The sequence below is a fragment of the Bombina bombina genome, chromosome 6 (genome assembly GCF_027579735.1).
Source record: "Bombina bombina isolate aBomBom1 chromosome 6, aBomBom1.pri, whole genome shotgun sequence".
Taxonomy (NCBI): Eukaryota; Metazoa; Chordata; class Amphibia; order Anura; family Bombinatoridae; genus Bombina; species Bombina bombina.
In genome coordinates this window covers 764,573,263-764,594,098 of record NC_069504.1, presented here as the reverse complement: position 1 = coordinate 764,594,098, position 20,836 = coordinate 764,573,263, and the positions used below count along the sequence as shown (strand labels likewise).

The 20,836-nt window shown below is 40.8% G+C and overlaps 3 non-coding genes and 1 pseudogene across 3 annotated transcripts; all 4 read left to right on the top strand.

Moving 5' to 3' along the window:
* The first annotated feature begins 15,711 nt into the window (after window positions 1-15,711).
* On the top strand, window positions 15,712-15,830 carry LOC128665233 (uncharacterized; annotated as a pseudogene).
* Window positions 15,831-16,183: 353 nt separating this feature from the next.
* LOC128665368 (5S ribosomal RNA) lies at window positions 16,184-16,302 on the top strand. Its single transcript, XR_008403126.1, has one exon. It is a non-coding gene; the product is annotated as a 5S ribosomal RNA (ribosomal RNA).
* Window positions 16,303-16,655: 353 nt separating this feature from the next.
* LOC128665346 (5S ribosomal RNA) lies at window positions 16,656-16,774 on the top strand. The gene has a single exon (XR_008403104.1). It is a non-coding gene; the product is annotated as a 5S ribosomal RNA (ribosomal RNA).
* Window positions 16,775-17,130: 356 nt separating this feature from the next.
* On the top strand, window positions 17,131-17,249 carry LOC128665275 (5S ribosomal RNA). The gene has a single exon (XR_008403047.1). It is a non-coding gene; the product is annotated as a 5S ribosomal RNA (ribosomal RNA).
* Window positions 17,250-20,836: the final 3,587 nt, after the last annotated feature.

Sequence of the window (20,836 nt, the reverse complement as noted above, 5' to 3'; positions counted from 1 at the left end):
GTCGTTCAATCTGGCTTATGTGTTTCCACCGTTCCCTCTCCTTCCCAGGCTTGTAGCCAGGATCAAACAGGAGAAGGCCTCAGTGATTCTAATAGCTCCTGCGTTGCCACGCAGGACTTGGTATGCAGATCTGGTGAATATGTCATCGGTTCCACCATGGAAGCTACCTTTGAGGAAGGATCTTCTAGTTCAAGGTCCATTCAGACATCCAAATCTAGTCTCTCTGCAACTGACTGCTTGGAAATTGAACGCTTGATTCTCTCTAAGCGTGGGTTTTCTAATTCGGTTATAGACACTCTGGTTCAAGCCAGAAAACCAGTGACTAGGAAAATGTACCATAAGATATGGCAAAAATATATCTGTTGGTGCAATTCCAAAGATTTTTCTTGGAGTAAAAACAAAATTCCTAGAATACTTTCCTTTCTCCAAGAGGGTTTGGATAAAGGTTTGTCAGCTAGTTCTTTAAAGGGACAGATATCTGCTCTGTCTGTTTTGTTACACAAACAACTGGCAGCTTTGCCAGATGTACAGGCGTTTGTACAGGCATTAGTTAGAATCAAGCCTGTTTACAGACATATGACTCCTCCATGGAGTCTAAACTTAGTTCTTTCTGTTCTTCAAGGGGTTCCGTTTGAACCCTTACATTCCATAGATATTAAGTTACTATCTTGGAAAGTTCTGTTTTTGGTTGCTATTTCTTCTGCTAGAAGAGTTTCTGAATTGTCTGCTCTGCAGTGTTCTACTCCCTATCTGGTTTTCCATTCAGATAAGGTAGTTTTACGTACCAAACCTGGTTTTCTTCCAAAGGTGGTTTCCAACAGGAATATTAACCAGGAAATAGTTGTTCCTTCCCTGTGTCCGAATCCAGTTTCAAAGAAGGAACGGTTGTTACACAACTTAGATGTGGTCCGTGCTCTAAAATTCTATTTAGAGGCAACTAAGGATTTCAGACAAACTTCATCCTTGTTTGTTGTTTATTCTGGTAAGAGGAGAGGGCAGAAAGCTACTGCTACCTCTCTTTCCTTTTGGCTGAAAAGCATCACCCGATTGGCTTATGAGACTGCCGGACGGCAGCTTCCTGAACGAATCACAGCTCACTCCACTTGGGCTGTGGCTTCCACATGGGCCTTCAAGAACGAGGCTTCTGTTGATCAGATTTGTAAGGCAGCGACTTGGTTTTCACTGCATACTTTTACAAAATTTTACAAATTCGATACTTTTGCTTCTTCTGAGGCTGTTTTTGGGAGAAAGGTTTTGCAAGCCGTGGTGCCTTCCGTTTAGGTCGCCTGACTTGTTCCCTCCCTTCATCCGTGTCCTATAGCTTTGGTATTGGTTCCCACAAGTAAGGATGAAGCCGTGGACCGGACACACCTATGTAGGAGAAAACAGAATTTATATCTTACCTGATAAATTCCTTTCTCCTACGGTGTGTCCGGTCCATGGCCCGCCCTGGCTTTTTGTCAGGCTTAAATATTTGTATCTCTATACACTACAGTCACCACGGCACCCTATAGTTTCTCCTTTTTCTCCTAACCGTCGGTCGAATGACTGGGGGGCGGGGCCAAAGGAGGGGCTATATGGACAGCTTTTGCTGTGTGCCTCTTTGCCATTTCCTGTTAGGGAAGAGAATATTCCCACAAGTAAGGATGAAGCCGTGGACCGGACACACCGTAGGAGAAAGGAATTTATCAGGTAAGATATAAATTCTGTTATTAACTAAATTATTCCTATTTAAAACTAAATACTTACCTATAAAATAAACCCTAAGATAGCTACAATATAACTAATAGTTACATTGTAGCTATCTCAGGCTTTATTCTTATTTTACAGGCAACTTTGTATTTATTTTAACTAGGTAGAATAGTTAATAAATAGTTATTAACTATTTAATAACTACCTAGTTAAAATAAAGACAAATTTACCTGTAAAATAAAACCTAACCTAAGTTACAATTACACCTAACACTACTCTATAATTAAATTAATTCCCTAAATTAACTACAATTAATTACAATTAAATACAATTATCTAAAGTACGAAACCCCCCCCACTAAATTACAGAAAATAATAAAAATAATTACAATTTTTTTAAACTAATTACACCTAATCTAATCCCCCTAATAAAATAAAAAAGCCCCCCAAAATAATAAAAAGCCCTACCCTATACTAAATTACAAATAGCCCTTAAAAGGGCTTTTTGTGGGGTATTGCCCCAAAGTAATCAGCTCTTTTACCTGAAAAAAAAGTACAATACCCCCCAACATTAAAACCCACCACCCACACACCCAACCCTACTCTAAAACCCACCCAACCCCCCCTTATTAAAACCTAACACTAACCCCTTGAAGATTACCTTACCTTGAGAAGTCTTCACCCAACCGGGCCAAAGTCCTCAACAAAGCCGGGCGAAGTGGTCCTCCAGACGGGCAGAAGTCTTCATCCAAGCCGGGAAGAAGTGGTCCTCCAGACAGGCAGAAGTCTTCATCCAGACGGCATCTTCTATCTTCATCCATCCAGAGCGGAGCGGGTCCATCTTCAAGACATCCAACGCGGAGCACCCTCTTCCATCGACGTCGACTGTAGAATGAAGGTTCCTTTAAATTACGTCATCCAAGATGGCGTCCCTCCAATTCCGATTGGCTGATAGAATTCTATCAGCCAATCAGAATTAAGGTAGAAAAAATCCTATTGGCTGATTGGCGGCGATGTTGGGTTCAGCAGATTAGGGGTTAATACATATAATGTAGGTGGCGGCGGTGTCCGGAGCGGCAGATTAGGGGTTAATAATATAATGCAGGTGTCGGCGATGTCGGGGGTGGCAGATTAGGGGTTAATAAGTGTAAGATTAGGGGTGTATAGACTTGGGGTTCATGTTAGGGTGTTAGGTGTAGACATAAAATGTATTTCCCCATAGGAATCAATGGGGCTGCGTTAGGAGCTGAACGCTGCTTTTTTGCAGGTGTTAGTTTTTTTTCCAGCCGGCTCTCCCCCATTGATTCCTATGTGGAAATCGTGCACGAGCACGTTTAGCCAGCTCACCGCTACCGTAAGCAGCGCTGGTATTACAGTGAGATGTGGAGCTAAATTTTGCTCTCCGCTCACTTTTCTGCGGCTAATGCCGGGTTTGTAAAAACCCATAATACCAGTGTTGTTTGTAGGTGAGCGGTGAGCATAAACTGCACGTTAGCACCGCACAGCTTTACAGACAAAACTCGTAATCTAGCCGTATGTGTTTAACCTCTGTAAAGGAAAGAAAAATATTGGGTTCAATTTCCCTTTAACCCCTTGAGTGCTAACGACGGCTCTGAGCCGTCGCAGAGTTTCCCACTCTGGTGCTAATGACGGCTCAGAGCCGTCGCTAGCACTCTCCCACCTTAAGGGAGATCTGGGGGCTCCCACCTGCTCCTACCCCAGCCATCGGGCCTGCATAGTGACAGGCATCGCCGGGGCTTCACGTTTTGCACGGTGACGTCACGCGCAATGACGTCACAGCGCAACTTTATAAAAAATGTACAATAAAAAGTATAGGGAAAGGGGGCATGCTGCTTAGATGCCTGTATCTCAGGAATCTAAGAAGCTAAAGACCCCCAAGACCCACCGCTGGAAAGGTAATCACCTAACCTTTCCTACGTTGTCTTGGGGATCTGGGAAGAAAAAAAAAACTTAAATCACCTTAGCACCCAGGTGGGAAAGTGCTTAGCACTCAAAGGGTTTATTATCCCAAATTTTTAGTTCAAACTTTTAAAGTATTAAGAAAATATCGCACTTTTCTATCCTGTGAGTAGTGATAGCCAAACTGATCGTGAAGTAAACCTAGAAAAAAACTAAGGCCACTAGCAGGCTTGTCTTGTTTTAAGGGTTAGATACATTTGTCCTCTGTATTTGTTTTCAGTAGCTCTTCCCCAAGTAGTGTGAGGAGGACTAGTACACAGGTAACACACTAGCAGGCTTGTCTTGTTTCAAGGGTTAGATACATTTGTCCTCTGTATTTGTTTTCAGTAACTCTTCCTCATGCAGTATGAGGAGGACTAGTATACAGGTTAGGCACTAGCAGGCTTTTCTTGTTTCAAGGGTTAGATACATTTGTCCTCTGTATTTGTTTTCAGTAGCTCTTCCCCATGCAGTGTGAGGAGGACTAGTATACAGTTAACACACTAGCAGGCTTGTCTTGTTTCAAGGGTTAGATACATTTGTCCTCTGTATTTGTTTTCAGTAGCTCTTCCCCATGCAGTGTGAGGAGGACTAGTATACAGGTAACACACTAGCAGGCTTGTCTTGTTTCAAGGGTTAGATACATTTGTCCTCTGTATTTGTTTTCAGTAGCTCTTCCTCATGCAGTGTGAGGAGGACTAGTATACAGGTTAGACACTAGCAGGCTTTTCTTGTTTCAAGGGTTAGATACATTTGTCCTCTGTATTTGTTTTCAGTAGCTCTTCCCCATGCAGTGTGAGGAGGATTAGTATACAGGTAATACCCTAGCAGGCTTGTCTTGTTTAACCTTTTAAAGCCGTTATGCCGTTCCATTCCGTCATAATTAGACTGGGCTTTAAAGCCGTTATGACGGAATGGAACGTCATAACTAACGGCTGTCCTGAAGCCTTCTGTGCTTCAGGGATTTAATCGCGGTCTGGAGGGCGTTCCTAGGATTGTAGGGACGCCCCCCAGATGCGATCCAATAATTGAAATCTCGCGATCGTATGCACGATCGCGTAGTTTCAATTTGTCTACATCGGAACAGTTGTTCCGATGTAGGCACTTTAACCCTGTCACGAAAGGGTTAAAGGGTTAGATACATTTGTCCTCTGTATTTGTTTTTAGTAACCTTCCCCATGCGGTGTGAGGAGGACTAGTATACAGGTAACACACTAGCAGGCTTGTTTCAAGGGTTAGATACATTTGTCCTCTGTCTTTGTTTTCAGTAGCTCTTCCCCATGCAGTGTGAGGAGGATTAGTATACAGGTAATACCCTAGCAGGCTTGTCTTGTTTAAAGGGTTAGATACATTTGTCCTCTGTATTTGTTTTTAGTAACCTTCCCCATGCGGTGTGAGGAGGACTAGTATACAGGTAACACACTAGCAGGCTTGTTTCAAGGGTTAGATACATTTGTCCTCTGTATTTGTTTTCAGTAGCTCTTTCCCATGCAGTGTGAGGAGGACTAGTATACAGGTAACACACTAGCAGGCTTGTCTTGTTTCAAGGGTTAGATACATTTGTCCTCTGTATTTGTTTTCAGTAGCTCTTCCCCATGCAGTGTGAGGAGGACTAGTATACAGGTAACACACTAGCAGGCTTGCCTTGTTTCAAGGGTTAGATACATTTGTCCTCTGTATTTGTGTTCAGTAGCTCTTCCCCGTGCAGTGTGAGGAGGACTAGCATACAGGTAACACACTAGCAGGCTTGTCTTGTTTCAATGGTTAGATACATTTTTCCTCTGTACAGGTATACCCCGCTCATACAGCGGGTTAGGGACCGGAGCCTCGCTGTAAAGTGAAAACTGCATTAAAGTGAAACAAGGCAGTTATAGCTTTTTATTCACTTGCCAGTGTGTTTAAAGACTTTAAAAAAATGTTTGAACTAACATATATTAGGGGTGCAGTAGTGCTAAGTTTAGTTTAACACTAGCACAGCACAGTATTCAATTAGTATTCAATAAATACTGTACCTGTAAAATAGTGACAATTACTGTAGTAACATTTGCCAGAATATAGCACTGAGACACAGATTGCACTGTTATGCTGTAAACAGAGTGAACTAAGCATAACAAAATGGTGCCAGTCACTTTTCTTGCAATCTCACAATGATTACAGCACTGTTTGAAAATCCATGGAGGCTGAACTTCAGCTCCACAGAGCGCTGTATTAGCGAATCGCTGTAAAGTGAAGCACTGTAAAGTGAGGTATACCTGTATTTGTTTTCAATAGCTCTTCCCCATGCTGTGTGGAGAACTAGTATACAGGTAACACACTAGCTTGTCTTGTTTCAAGGGTTGGATACATTTGTCCTCTGTTTTCAGTGGCTCTTCCCCATGCAGTGTGAGGAGGACTAGTATACAGGTAACACACTAGCAGGCTTGTCTTGTTTCAATGGTATTAATTTTTATTTGTATAAATGCACATTTCTAAGAGAGAGACTGCAAACACACACACAAATTAGCTTCCAGATGTATGTTTGCATGGATAGATATTCATGTTACTGTGATGACTGCTTTATTTCCCCCTTCTAGAGGAGGAATGTGTACAAAGTACCAGGGAGGTGCGATGCTGAAGGATAATATGTGATAATATAAGACTGGTACAGATTGTCTTGTAAAGTTTTACTTTTGATACTGATCTTTTCCAAAACTGGAAATATCTTAACTGCAGATGTATAAGTATAAAGAGTACTTAGATACAGGGTTCTGCTGATCAAATAATATTGTCCATCTAATACACTAGTTTCAACCATTTTTGTTGCACTCTTACAAACTATGTCATACTCCTGTTTCCCTATATATATTATGGGAAAGGTGTAAAAGCCGGAATGGAACGGAACAGGCCTTTTATGAAGGAAATTGATTCAAAATATAATGGGATATGTTAGAGACTATTGAGAACAATTTAGGAACAATAATCTTTGTGGTGTAAAATTTAATTAACTACCAAAATAGTGTCTGGAACCAAACATAACAGCCCGGAACAGCACCTTCCCAGAAAACCAGATACACCAAATTCACAAGTCACTCATTAATAAATGTGATAAGTGTAATCAGCCTCAAACCACCCACAGAAACCACGTTCCAATGTCTGTAATACACTTTTTCATGAAAACTGACGGAACGGCACCTTCCTAGCAAACCAGATACATCCAATTCACCAGTCACACATGACTTAATGTATAAAGTGTAATCAGCCACACACCATTCACAGAAACCACATTAGGATATCTGTTCCGGCCTGTAATACGCTTTTCATGAAAACTGACGGAGCAGCACCTTCTTAGCAACATAAACAGACCAGATTCACCACTAGTAGCTATGGATTCAACTACCCCTGCACTCTACTCTCTCTTTCTGTCCTTTTTTTCATCAGTGACTGCTTATCTGGCATTTCTTCCTGGATGGCCTCTCACCACCTAAAAATCAACATATTCAAGACTGAGCTCCTTCTCATCACCCCCTCTAATTCTACTACAGTTTCTTAATTTTCTATCAATGATGGCATCACCACTATCTTCCCATCACCCCAAGTCCGCTGCATAGGAGTTACACTTGACTCCGATCTGTCCTTTATACCCCACAGCCAATTCATCTGTTTCTGAGTGCTGAAACTATTAAACAGCTAACCGTTCCATTCATTTTTATAAAGAAGCATATTAAAGGCTACAATTGATGTTATGTGGTTTCTGTGGATGACTTGTGGCTGATTACATCTAGTCATCTGTTGCTAGTAAATTTAGTCTATCTGGGTTGCTGGGAATGTGCCCTTCAGTCACTATTCATGATAAAGCGTATTACAGGCCATAACGGTTATTGTAATGTGGTTTCTGTAGAAAGTATGTGGTTGATTACACTTCTTACATTTAGTCATATGTGATTGGTGAATTTGGTGTATCTGGTTTGCTGGGAAGCTGCAGTTCCTCCACTTTTCATGAAAAATCGTATTACTGTCCAGAGCGGGTATTGGAACATGGTTTCTGTGGATGGTTTGTGGTTGTTTAAACTTATTATACCTAGTTATGTGTGGCTGGGGAATTTTGTCTGTATATGGTGCTGGGAATGTGCAGTTCTGTCCCTTTTCATAAAAAAGTGTATTTAAAGCTGGAACAGATATCATAATGTGGTTTCTGTGGATGGTTTGTGGCTGATTGCACTTATTGCATTTAGTCATGTGTGACTGATGAATTTTGTTTGCTGGTAAGGTGCTGTTTCGTCACTTTTCATGAAAAAGCGTATTAACGGCCGGAACGGGTATTGGAATGTGGTTTCTGTGGATCGTTTGTGATTGATTAATCTTATCACATCTAGTTAAGTGGGACTGGTAAATTTGGTCTGTATATGTTGATGGGCAGGTGCTGTTCCATCACTTTTCATAAAAAAGGTATTACAGGTCGGAACGGGTATTGGAACGTGATTTTGGTGGATGGTTTGTAGTTAATTACACTTATTTAATCTAGTTATGTGTGGCTGCTGAATTTGGTCTGTATATGTTGCTGGGAAGGTGCCGTTCCATCACTTTTCATGAAAAATTGTATTACAGGCCGGAACAGATATCATAATGTGTTTTCTGTCGATGGTTTGTGGCTGATTACAATTATTACATTTAGTCATGTGTGACTGGTGAATTTGGTGTATTTGGTTTGCTGGGAAGGTGCCGTTCCCTCCAGTGACGTGGAGTGACATCAGAGGCTGGTGAGGCACTGGCTATAATATGCCTGAGAAACTCCTATATGAACACAATATAGGTATCTTAAATTTACAATTAAATTGGCAGGTTGCACAATGAAGATTAGCCTTCATTTTTACTCATTCAACGCAAATGAAAAAATATAGTGCATGGTCTAGTGCAGAACTTTTTTTCACTTTCTTTGAAGAGATTGAAACTTTTTCTGCAAGTCACTTTGAAATTAAATTAAATTGTAAAATTAGGCAGTTACACTAATGCAGTGTTTCTCAACCTGGGCCCTCAAGTAGCAGGCCAGTTTTTCATTATAGCTGAACTAGAGCACAGGTGAGCGCAATACTTCACCTGTGTTCTAGTTCAGCTATGAGGAAAACCTGGCCTGTTTGGGGTACTTGAGGACCGTCGTTGAGAAACACTTAAAGCACCAGCTCATCTGCAATATGTTGATTACCTGGAGAATAATGCAGTTTTTAACGTTTTATACACAGGGATGACACTAAAGTATGAAGTATAAGCAATCCAGTATTTTTCAGTAAAAATGTAATTCACCACTTTGGCCATTACATGGTGATGTTGGACTTGGAGTGAGTTGGAGGCTTGAGGGTGTAAGCCTCCAACTCACTCCAAGTCTAAGACAATGTAAAAAAAAGGATATACTGGAACATTGTGGTATAAGTGCATGAGTGGCACTGCAGTAGTTGCTGCCTTATGTAAGGTGCTAAGGTCTGACTAAAAACTCAACATAAGTGCCATAAAATTGCCATTATCATTTTTTTAATATTTTTTTTTTTTCTTGGACTTGGAGTTGGAGTCTTGAGGCAAATACAGGAGGGCACACAAAAAAACACAGACATACACGCAGTGACACACACAGGGGCACAGAAGGACACACACAAACACACACACAGTGACACACACAGACATACACAGTGACACACACAGGGGACACACAAGGACACACACAAACATACACACAGTGACACACACACATAAGAAGGCACACAAGGACGCACACAGTGACACACACAGGGGGCACACAAACATACACACAGTGACACACAGGGGGCACACAAGGACACAGTGACACACACACACACAGGAGGGCACACAAGGACACACACAAACATACACACAGTGACACAGAAGAGGGCACAAAAGGACACACACAGAAACATATACACAGGAAGGCACACAAGGACACACAAACATACACACAGTGACACACACAGGATGGCACACAAGGACACAGTGACACACAGGAGGGCACAAAATGACACAAACATATACACAGTGACACACACAGGAAGGCACAGAGTGACACACACACATACACAGGGACACACAAAAATACACATAATGCCACACACATACAGTGACACATACACACAGGAGGACACACAAGGACCCACACAAACAGTGACACACACACACACACACAGGAGGGCACACAAGGACATACACAGTGAAACACACAAAGGAGGGCACACAAGGACACACAAACATACACACAGTGACACACACACAGGAGGCCACACAAACATACACACAGTGACACACACACACAGGAGGGCACACAAGGACATACACAGTGACACACACACACACACAGGAGGGCACACAAGGACATACATAGTGACACACGCAGGAGGGCACACAAGGACACACAAACATACACACAGTGACACACACACAGGAGGGCACACAAGGACACACAAACATACACACACACATAGGAGGCCACACAAACATACACACAGTGACACACACACACACAGGAGGGCACACAAGGACATACACAGTGACACACACACACACACACACAGGAGGGCACACAAGGACATACACAGTGACACACGCAGGAGGGCACACAAGGACACACAAACATACACACAGTGACACACACACACACAGGAGGGCACACAAGGACACACAAACATACACACACACATAGGAGGCCACACAAACATACACACAGTAACACACACACACACAGGAGGGCACACAAGGACATACACAGTGACGCACACACACACACACACAGGAGGGCACATAAGGACATACACAGTGACACACGCAGGAGGGCACACAAGGACACACAAACATACACACAGTGACACACACACAGGAGGGCACACAAGGACATACACAGTGACACACACACACACAGGAGGGCACACAAGGACATACACAGTGACACACGCAGGAGGGCACACAAGGACACACAAACATACACACAGTGACACACACACACAGGAGGGCACACAAACATACACACAGTGACATACACACAGGAGGGCACACAAGGACACACACAGAGGAGGGCACAGAAGGACACACACAAACATACAGTGACACAAACACACAGGGGGTACCCAAGGAGGTGCAAGCAATTTTTTGCCCCCCCCCTTAAGACACCTGCAAAGACCCCACATCCCTGCCTAAAGAGTCCTGCAAATACAAAGTGAAGCTTTGACAAATAAACCCCTTATCTGCAGTTCATGAAAAAGTCTCATTTGCATCCTTTATTTCCTAACACAGCATTTCAAGTGCTATAATGTTATGTTTAGAGCCCTGGACCCTGCCATAGAACTGCCATATTTGCAAACACAGATTGACACTCCTAAAAAAAAAATTCTTACCTCCTCTAATTGACAATTATCCATAACACTGTCTGACACTGAAGCACATGCTCACACTGTTTGCAGCTCATCTTGTTTGTCGGGCTGACCAGTGCTCTTCAGCGCCATCTGCTGGCTGCCATCATTAAAAAGGCCAGCATTTTAAAAAATAAAACAAAAAAAAAGTTTTTAACTGTTGCGCTCTGGAAGGTGGAGAGAAGGCACCCAGGGCAGATGGAAAGGGCTACATCAGACTCTGTCTTCACTGTATATATGACTAAGTCTGATGATCCCTTTGCAGCTATTCCCAGATTGGATCAGTCACTCTAAAATGTTAAAAAGCTCAAACCTGCTCTGTCTCGTTTTTTGTTAGCAGCAGATGCGGTAATTCATTCATCCTAGCTATCTGTAATTCTATATTAACTTAATACAGATGAATGAATTACTGCATCTGCTGTTAACAAAAATGAGACAGAGCAAGTTTGAGCTTTTCAACTTTTTAGAGTGACTGGTGCAATCGCAGCTGGTGCCAATGCCAATGCAAGTTGCAAACAAAGAACAAGAGTCCTTGCGGTTCACTCTGATCACAGACACACTACATACAGTTAGTCTCAGACAGAGTCAGTCAGTAAAAATTATGTTATGTCACTCTGGTCTGTGTGTGATCATCATACTGTCTGTCACTGTGCGTCACTGGTCACTCTCAGTCTCTGACCGACCGTCGTCACCAGTCCAGTTCACCAGTAGAATAGACAGACACTGACAGTACACGGGGGTCACCGGTCACGCCGGCGACTCACTTCACTAGGACACTGACTAAGCAGCCAGACACTGACTGATGAGAGCACACTTGCCTCCTGAATGATCCTGATGATGACTGTTCTTGATGCCGACGAACACTCACTGATGGCCGCACATGACACAACACCTGACCAGTGCGCTGCGCCTGCATCTGCCGCCTCAATTTCCCGCCCAGCAACTCAGCCAGCCCAGAGACTGAGAGACTCAGTCACTCAGACATACTCAGAGACTCTGATTGGCTGAGGGGCGGGCAGACAGGGTTGAGGGCTCCCGGAGGCTTGAAGATACAAGCCTCCGGTGGGAGCAGTATGGGCCGCAAGAGAGACTGCTGCATTGGCTCTTATTCCACACTGGGTGGCAGTTTCTTGTGGCCCATACAATACAGTATTACAATTACATTCATATTGCGCAATGGAAGGATAGCTAGCCTCTACTTTCTTGCGCAATATGAATGTAATTGTAATTACTTAATATAACGTTTTTTAAAACAATAAATAAATAAAATAAATGTCAATAAAATAATGAATTTGGTGGAGGGGTGGGGGGTCACCTTTTGAGATGGGAAAAAAAATGGAAAAGAAAAAAAAGATTTATTATTTTTTTGTTATTTTTTTAATAAAAAAAGGCTGTAATAACCACATTGGCCAGGGGAGGCACTGCCTCACCTGCCTCCTATGAGTGCACGTCACTGGTTCCCTCACTTCTCATGAAAAAGCTTATTACAGGCCAGAACAGGTATTGGAACATGGTTTCTGTGGATGGTTTGTGGTTGATTACACGTAATTTATCTAGTTATGTGTGGCTGCTGAATTTGGTCTGTAAATGGTGCTGGGAAAGGGCTGTTCCATCAGTTTTTATGAGAAAGTGTATTACAGGCCGGAACAGATATCATAATGTGGTTTAGTCATGTGTGACTGGTGAATTTGGTGTATTTGGTTTGCTGGGAAGGTGCCGTTCCATCACTTCTCATGAAAAAGCTTATTACAGGCCAGAACAGGTATTGGAACATGGTTTCTGTGGATGGTTTGTGCCTGATTACACTTATAACATTTAGTCATGTTTGACTGGTAAATTTGGTGTATCTGGTTTTCTGGGAAGGTGCAGTTCCGTCACTTTTCATGAAAAAGAGTATAACAGGCCAGAACGGGTATTGGCACATGTTTTCTGTGGATCATTTGTGGTTGATTACACTTATCACATCTAGTTATGTGTGGCTGGTGAATTTGATCTGTATATGTTGCTGGGAAGGTGCTGTTCTGTCACTTTTATTAAAAAAGTGTATTACAGGCCGGAACAGATATCATAATGGGGTTTCTGTGGATGGTTTGTGGCTGATTACACTTTTTACATTTAATCATATGAATGTATCTGGTTTTCTGAGAAGGTGCCGTTCCGTCACTTTTCATGAAAAATCGTTTTACAGGCCGGAACAGGTATTGGAATGTGGTTTCTGTGGATGGTTTGTGGTTGATTACACTTATTTCTTCTAGTTTATGTGTGGCTGCTGAATCTGGTTTGTATATGTTGCTGGGAAGGTGTTGTTCCGTCACTTCTCATGAAAGAGCATATTACAGGCCGGAACAGATATTGGAACATGGTTTCTGTGGATGGTTTGTGGTTTATTACACTTATCACATTTAGTTATATGTGGCTGGTGAATTTGGTCTGTATATGTTGCTGTGAAGGTGCTCTTCCATCACTTTTCATAACAAAAGTGTATTAAAGGTCGGAACAGATATCAACATGTGGCTTCTGTGAATGGTTTGTAGCTGATTACACTTATTACATTTAGTCATGTGTGACTGGTGAATTTGGTGTATTTGATTTGCTAGGAAGGTGCTGTTCCGTCACTTTTCATGAAAAAGCATATTACCAGCCAGAATGAGTATTGGAACGTGGTTTCTGTGGATGGTTTGTGGTTGATTACACTTATCACATCTAGTTATGTGTGGCTGGTGAATTTGTTCTGTCTATGTTGCTGTGAAGGTGCTGTTCCATCACTTTTCATGAAAAAGCGTATTACCAGCCAGAATGAGTATTGGAACATAGTTTATGTGGATGGTTTGTGGTTTATTACACTTATTTAACCTAGTTATGTGTGGCTGATGAATTTGGTCTGTATATGTTGCTGGGAAGGTGCTGTTCAGTCACTTTTAATAAAAAAAAAGTTTATTACAGGCTGGAACAGATATCATAATGTGGTTTCTGTGGATGGTTTATGGCTAATTACACTTATAACATTTAGTCATGTGTGACTGGTGGTTTTGGTCTGTATATGTTGCTGGGAAGGTGCAATTCCATCACTTTTCATAAAAAAGTGTATTAATGGCTGGAACGGGTATTGGAACGTGGTTTCTGTGGATGGTTTGTGGTTGATTACACTTATTTCCTCTAGTTATGTGTGGCTGGTTAATTTGGTCTGTATATGTTGCTGGGAAGGTGCTGTTCCGTCCCTATTTATAAAAAAGCGTATTAAAGGCCGGAACAGATATCATAATGTGGTTTCTGTGGATGGTTTGTGGCTGATTACACTTTATTACATTTAGTCATGTGTGACTGGTGAATTTGGTGTATTTGATTTGCTGGGAAGGTGCCGTTCAGTCAGTTTTAATGAAAAAGCATATTACAGTCCGGAGCGGGTATTGGAATGTGGTTTCTGTGGATGGTTTATGGTTGATTACAATTATTACATCTAGTTATGTGTGGTTGTTGAATTTGGTCTGTATATATTGCAGGGAAGGTGCTGTTCTGTCACTTTTCATAAAAAAGCAAGAACAGATATCATAATGTGGCTTCTGTGGATGGTTTGTGGCTGATTACACTTATTAAATGTAGTCATATGTAATTGGTGAATGTGGTGTATCTAGTTTGCTGGGAAGCTGCAGTTCCGTCACTTTTCATGAAAAAGCATATTACCAGCTAGAATGGGTATTTGAACGTGGTTTCTGTGGATGATTTGTGGTTGATTAAACTTATTACATTTAGTCATGTGTGACTGGTGAATTTGGTTTGCTGGTAAGGTGCTGTTCCGTCATTTTTCATGGAAAAGTGTATTACCGGCCGGAACGGGTATTGAAATGTGGTTTCTGTGGATCGTTTGTGATTGATTAATCTTATGACATCTAGTTATGTATGACTGGTGAATTTGGTCTGTATATGTTGCTGGGAAGGTGCCGTTCCATCACTTTTCATGAAAAAGTGTATTACAGGCTGGAACAGATATCATAATGTGGTTTCTGTGGATGGTTTGTGGCTGATTACACTTATTACATTTAGTCATGTGTGCCTTGTAATTTTGGTGTATTTGGTTTGCTGGGAAGGTGCCGTTACATCGCTTTTAATGAAAAAGCGTTTTACAGGCTGAAACGAGTATTGGAACGTGGTTTCTGTGGATGGTTTGTGGTTGATTACACTTATTTCTTCTAGTTATGTGTGGCTGCTTAATCTGGTCTGTATATGTTGCTGGGAAGGTGTTGTTCCATCACTTCTCATGAAAGAGTGTATTACAGGCTGGAAAAGGTATTGGAACATGGTTTCTGTGGATGGTTTGTAGTTTATTACACTTATCACATTTAGTAATGTGTGACTGGTGAATTTGGTGTATTTGATTTGCTGGTATGGTGCCGTTCAGTCACTTTTCAGGAAAAATCGTATTACTGGCCAGAACGGGTACTGGCACATGTTTTCTGTGGATCATTTGTGGTTGATTACACTTATCACATCTAGTAAAGTGTGGCTGGTGAATTTGGTTTGTGTATGTTGATGGGAAGGTGCCGTTCCAACACTTTTCATGAAAAAGCGTCTTTATTCATTTGCAGTCAAAATTGTAACCACATTTTATCTCTTCCATTGTTTACAAAGCTGTGAATGAAGGCATGAGCAAGCTTAATTTGTGCTGGGTACAGGCAGCAAATGCCTACTGCCACACTACTCTGAATGCAACCGATCCCGTCTGATCTCGGAAGTTAAGCAGTGACAGGCCTGGTCAGTACCTCTATGAGAGACCGTCCAGGAACACAGAGTGCGGTAGGCTTTTTTTTTATTTTTCAAAGCAACTATGCATGCGTAATATCCCCTGAAAGTGGCGATATTCATTGAAATAACTGTATCATGCAATTCCTTAAAAACACATGTCAATTTAAAATAAAGATAATTATCTTTTGTAAAGACAGATAGTCAGGAAGGCAGACAGACAAAGAGGCAGGTAAACCTTATCCGTGTATACTTTTTGTCATGGGTCAGCGAGTTATTCTGGGCCTGTACTGGCCATTTATATTTATTCATTTGCGGTCAAAATTGTAACTCCATTTTATCTCTTCCATTGTTTACAAAGCTGTGAATGAAGGCATGAGCAAGCTTAATTTGCACTGGGTACAAGCAACAAATGCCTACCGCCACACTACTCTGAATGCACCCGATCCCGTCTGATCTCGGAGGTTAAGCAGTGTCAGGCCCGGTCAGTACCTGGATGGGAGACCACCTGGAAAAACCGGGTGAGGTAGGCTTTTTTCTTTGATTTTTTAAAGCAACTATTCATGCGTAATATCCCCTGAAAGTGGCGATATTCATTGAAATAACTATCTTGCAATTCCTTAAAAACACATGTCAATTTAAAATAAAGATAATTATCTTTTGTAAAGACAGACAGACAGGCAGGCAGACAGACAAAGAGGCAGGTAAACCTTATCCGTGTATACTTTTTGTCATGGGTCAGCGAGTTATTCTGGGCTTGTACTGGCCTTTTTTATTTATTCATTTGCGGTCAAAATTGTAACTCCATTTTATCTCTTCCATTGTTTACAAAGCTGTCAATGAAGGCATGAGCAAGCTTAATATTTGCTGGGTACAAGCAGCAAATGCCTACCGCCACACTACTCTGAATGCACCCGATCCCGTCTGATCTTGGAAGTTAAGCAGTGTCAGGCCTGGTCAGTACCTGGATGGGAGACCGCCTGGAAACACCGGGTGAGGTAGGCTTTTTTCTTTGATTTTTTTAAAGCAACTATTCATGCGTAATATCCCCTGAAAGTGGCGATATTCATTGAAATAACTGTATCTTTCAATTCCTTAAAAACACATGTCAACTTAAAATAAAGATAATTATCTTTTGTAAAGACAGACAGACAGGCAGGCAGACAGACAAAGAGGCAGGTAAACCTTATCCGTGTATACTTTTTGTCATGGGTCAGCGAATTATTCTGGGCCTGTACTGACCTTTTTTATTTATTCATTTGCGGTCAAAATTGTAAGTCCATTTTATCTCTTCCATTGTTTACAAAGCTGTGAATGAAGGCATGAGCAAGCTTAATTCACGCTGGGTACAAGCAGCAAATTCCTACCGCCACACTACTCTGAATGCACCCGATCCCGTCTGATCTCGGAAGTTAAGCAGTGTCAGGCCTGGTCAGTACCTGGATGGGAGATCGCCTGGGAACACTGGGTGCGGTAGGCTTTTTTCTTTGATTTTTTAAAGCAACTATGCATGCGTAATATCCCCTGAAATTGGCGATATTCATTGAAATAACTGTATCATGCAATTCCTTAAAAACACATGTCAATTTAAAATAAAGATAATTATCTTTTGTAAAGACAGACATGCGGGCAGGCAGACAGACAAAGAGGCAGGTAAACCTTATCCGTGTATACTTTTTGTCATGGGTCAGCGAGTTATTCTGGGCCTGTACTGGCCTTTTCTCTTGTTAAGTGTAGTCAGTCCACGGGTCATCCATTACTTATGGGATTATATCTCCTCCCTAACAGGAAGTTGCAAGAGGGAAACACCCAAGCAGAGCTGCTATATAGCTCCTCCCCTCACGTGTCATATCCAGTCATTCTCTTGCAACCTAACTAAAGATAGGTCGTTGTGAGAGGGCTGTGATGTTTTTAACTTAGTTTATGTCTTCAATCAAAAGTTTGTTATTTTAAACGGCACCGGAGTGTGCTGTTTATTCTCAGGCAGCATTAGAAGAAGAATCTGCCTGAGTTTTTCCTATGATCTTAGCAGACGTAACTGAGATCAACTGGCTGTTCTCATACATTCTGAGGAGTGAGGTAACTTCAGAACAGGGGAATAGCATGCAGGGCCCCCCTGCAAGGAGGTATGTGCAGTAAATTATTTTCTAAGGAATGGAATTGACTGAGAAAATACTGCTAATACCGATGTAATGTTCAGCCTTAAATGCAGTGGTAGCGACTGGTATCAGGCTGATAAATGTGTGTGTACACTGAAGTATTTTTCTAGGGAATGGAATTTTACTCAGAAAATACTGTTAATACTGAAGTAATGTATGAGCCTTCACTGCAGTAAAAGCGACTGGTAGCAGGCTTATTAATAACACATCATAACTTTTAAATTATTTATTCAAAACGTTTACTAGCATGTTAATCGTTTTTTATGAGGTACTTGGTGATATAAACTTATTGGGCATAATTTTTACCACATGGCTATCGTTTTTCTCTGCATAGAAACAGTTTACTGAGCTTCCCCACTGTTGTAATATGAGTGGGAGGGGCCTATTTTAGCGCTTTATTGCGCAGTAAAAATTCAGTCACAGTCTTCCTATTTTATCCTCCATGATCCAGGACGTCTCCATAGGGCTCAGGGGTCTTCAAAATTCGTTTTGAGGGAGGTAATCAGTCACAGCAGACCTGTGACAGTGTGTTTGACTATGATAAAAACGTTAATTAATAGAATTGTTATCCGTTTTTGGGCATTATGGGGTTAATCATCTTTTTGCTGGTGGGTGCAATCCTCTGCTAACTGTATACACTTATTGTGAAAATTTGGTTGCTATAACTAATTTGGTTCATTGTTATTTCAACTGTGAGAGCGTTTTTGTGCTTCTTAAAGGCGCAGCAGCGTTTTTTATATTGCTTGAAAATTTATTTGAAGTATTTTCCAAGCTTGCTAGTTGTCATTGCTAGTTTGTTTAAATAGTTAAATATGCAATGCAGTTATAGCACACTGTAAAAATATTCAATCACTGTGAGTGTAAAAGTGTCTCTGTGTGAAGACAAAATGATAGCGTATACGTGACGGTATCAAACTGGTTATAACGTGTACACAGTGAATGTAGTAAGTCCTTATTATCAAAAGGTGGAACTGTGGTGACGATAGAATTTGCTGGTGATACAAGGTAATCGGCAGTTAAGTAATGCATGTAAATCATGGCTGTAAAATAAGCCAGGTATTCTCACCACTTATGCCGCTTCTAGAGCTCCACCTTGGGACGTCCTGTTAACAGGTAGGGAGACGCTCCTCTGGTTGCCGGATGCACAAGCAATGAATATAGAACAAAGTCACCTGTACTAGGACTGAACACATCCGCAGGGCAATGGTGCAGGTAAAAACACAGACTTTATTGTAAGTAGTACAACAATCACAGGGTGCAAACAAGCTCAGGAGTGAACTGAGAACAACTGAAACGTCCGACGCGTTTCCTGCCCGTAGGCACTTCGTCAGGGACTAAACATGTCAATACACATACAGCTTAAAAAGGCTCACCTCTCTACGTCACAATATAAACACTTGCTCATTATTGTTAAAGGGACAGCAAATAATATCAGGCAGAGAATCGTTACTAAAGAGCATAAAAGATATCCAAATACACTTATAATACAAGTCAGAATCGTATCTTATGTAATCACTGTGTATAAATCTTGTATCTGCAACAGTAACATATAAAAAGGTGCAATACAAATGACTTGATAAAGCAGTGACAAACAATTGGATCTCGCTATTCCCTGATATTATCACAAACCAAGTAGTAATGGATGAGCATTGGTAACAACAATTTAAAAGCTAAAAAATAATAATAATGTTATTGTTCTTAAAGATGTTAAAGGGACTCGCAAAGGATTATTTAACCGGCTCACATATAATTATGAAAAATATATATAGTATTAATACAATAAAAAAATATATACATATATGCAGTGTTGATACAATGAAGTATAATATATGAGGCCAGCTATTTTACACCCGACCACTATAGGATGTGAAAGAAGAATATTAATGGAGACCAAGCTAATACACCTCTGACTCAGCATCTGTAACCCAGACTGCATGAACCAAAGTTGCTGGACCTAAAATTAGCGAATCCAATTTATTTAACAAATTCAACAAAAAAAGAAAAAAACAAATACCTACATTGTGAAAAAAATATTTGCACGAGTGATGAACTAAATATGAAGTGAATGAATGAGAGTGATCGTGCCCAAAGGGATAAAGGATTTATAGATGCATGTAATGTTCCAGTATGTCTAATAAATCAATAACAATAAAACGAAATCCTACTCTATAAGTGAATAATAAAATTGAGTGTGCACATGATGTCTTAAACCTAACCTAATATTAATAAGGGTTAAACTAATAAATATTAATATTGAAAGACAAAGTAAATAATAACTATAATGAATTTAATAAATCTAATGGATTCGCAGCTTCTACTGACTAGGGTAGAATAACCCCTGGTTATTAATTTCAAGATATGGGCCAGGCGGAGAACTGGCTCATACCTAATGGGGCTGTAATTACTATTACTACCAACTGGGGTAAAAGGTCCTTAATTATATACATTAAGGTAAAAATTAGCCTATATCTTATAAGGCTGTAGTGGCAGGGGTGAGTAAAATTGGAGGAAGAGACATTGAAGGGTAAGTGAAGAGAACAAGGCTCTGGTTTTTATATAGAATAAACAAATAGGGACCAGATATCTTGAAATTAATAACCAGGGGTTATTCTACCCTAGTCACTAGAAGCTGCGAATCCATTCGATTTATTAAATTCATTATAGTTATTATTTACTTTGTCTTTCAATATTAATATTTATTAGTTTAACCCTTATTAATATTAGGTTAGGTTTAAGACATCATGTGCACACTCAATTTTATTATTCACTTATAGAGTAGGATTTCGTTTTATTGTTATTGATTTATTAGACATACTGGAACATTACATGCATCTATAAATCCTTTATCCCTTTGGACACGATCATTAGAGGTAAGAACCTAATATTTATCAATATCATGTATACTTAC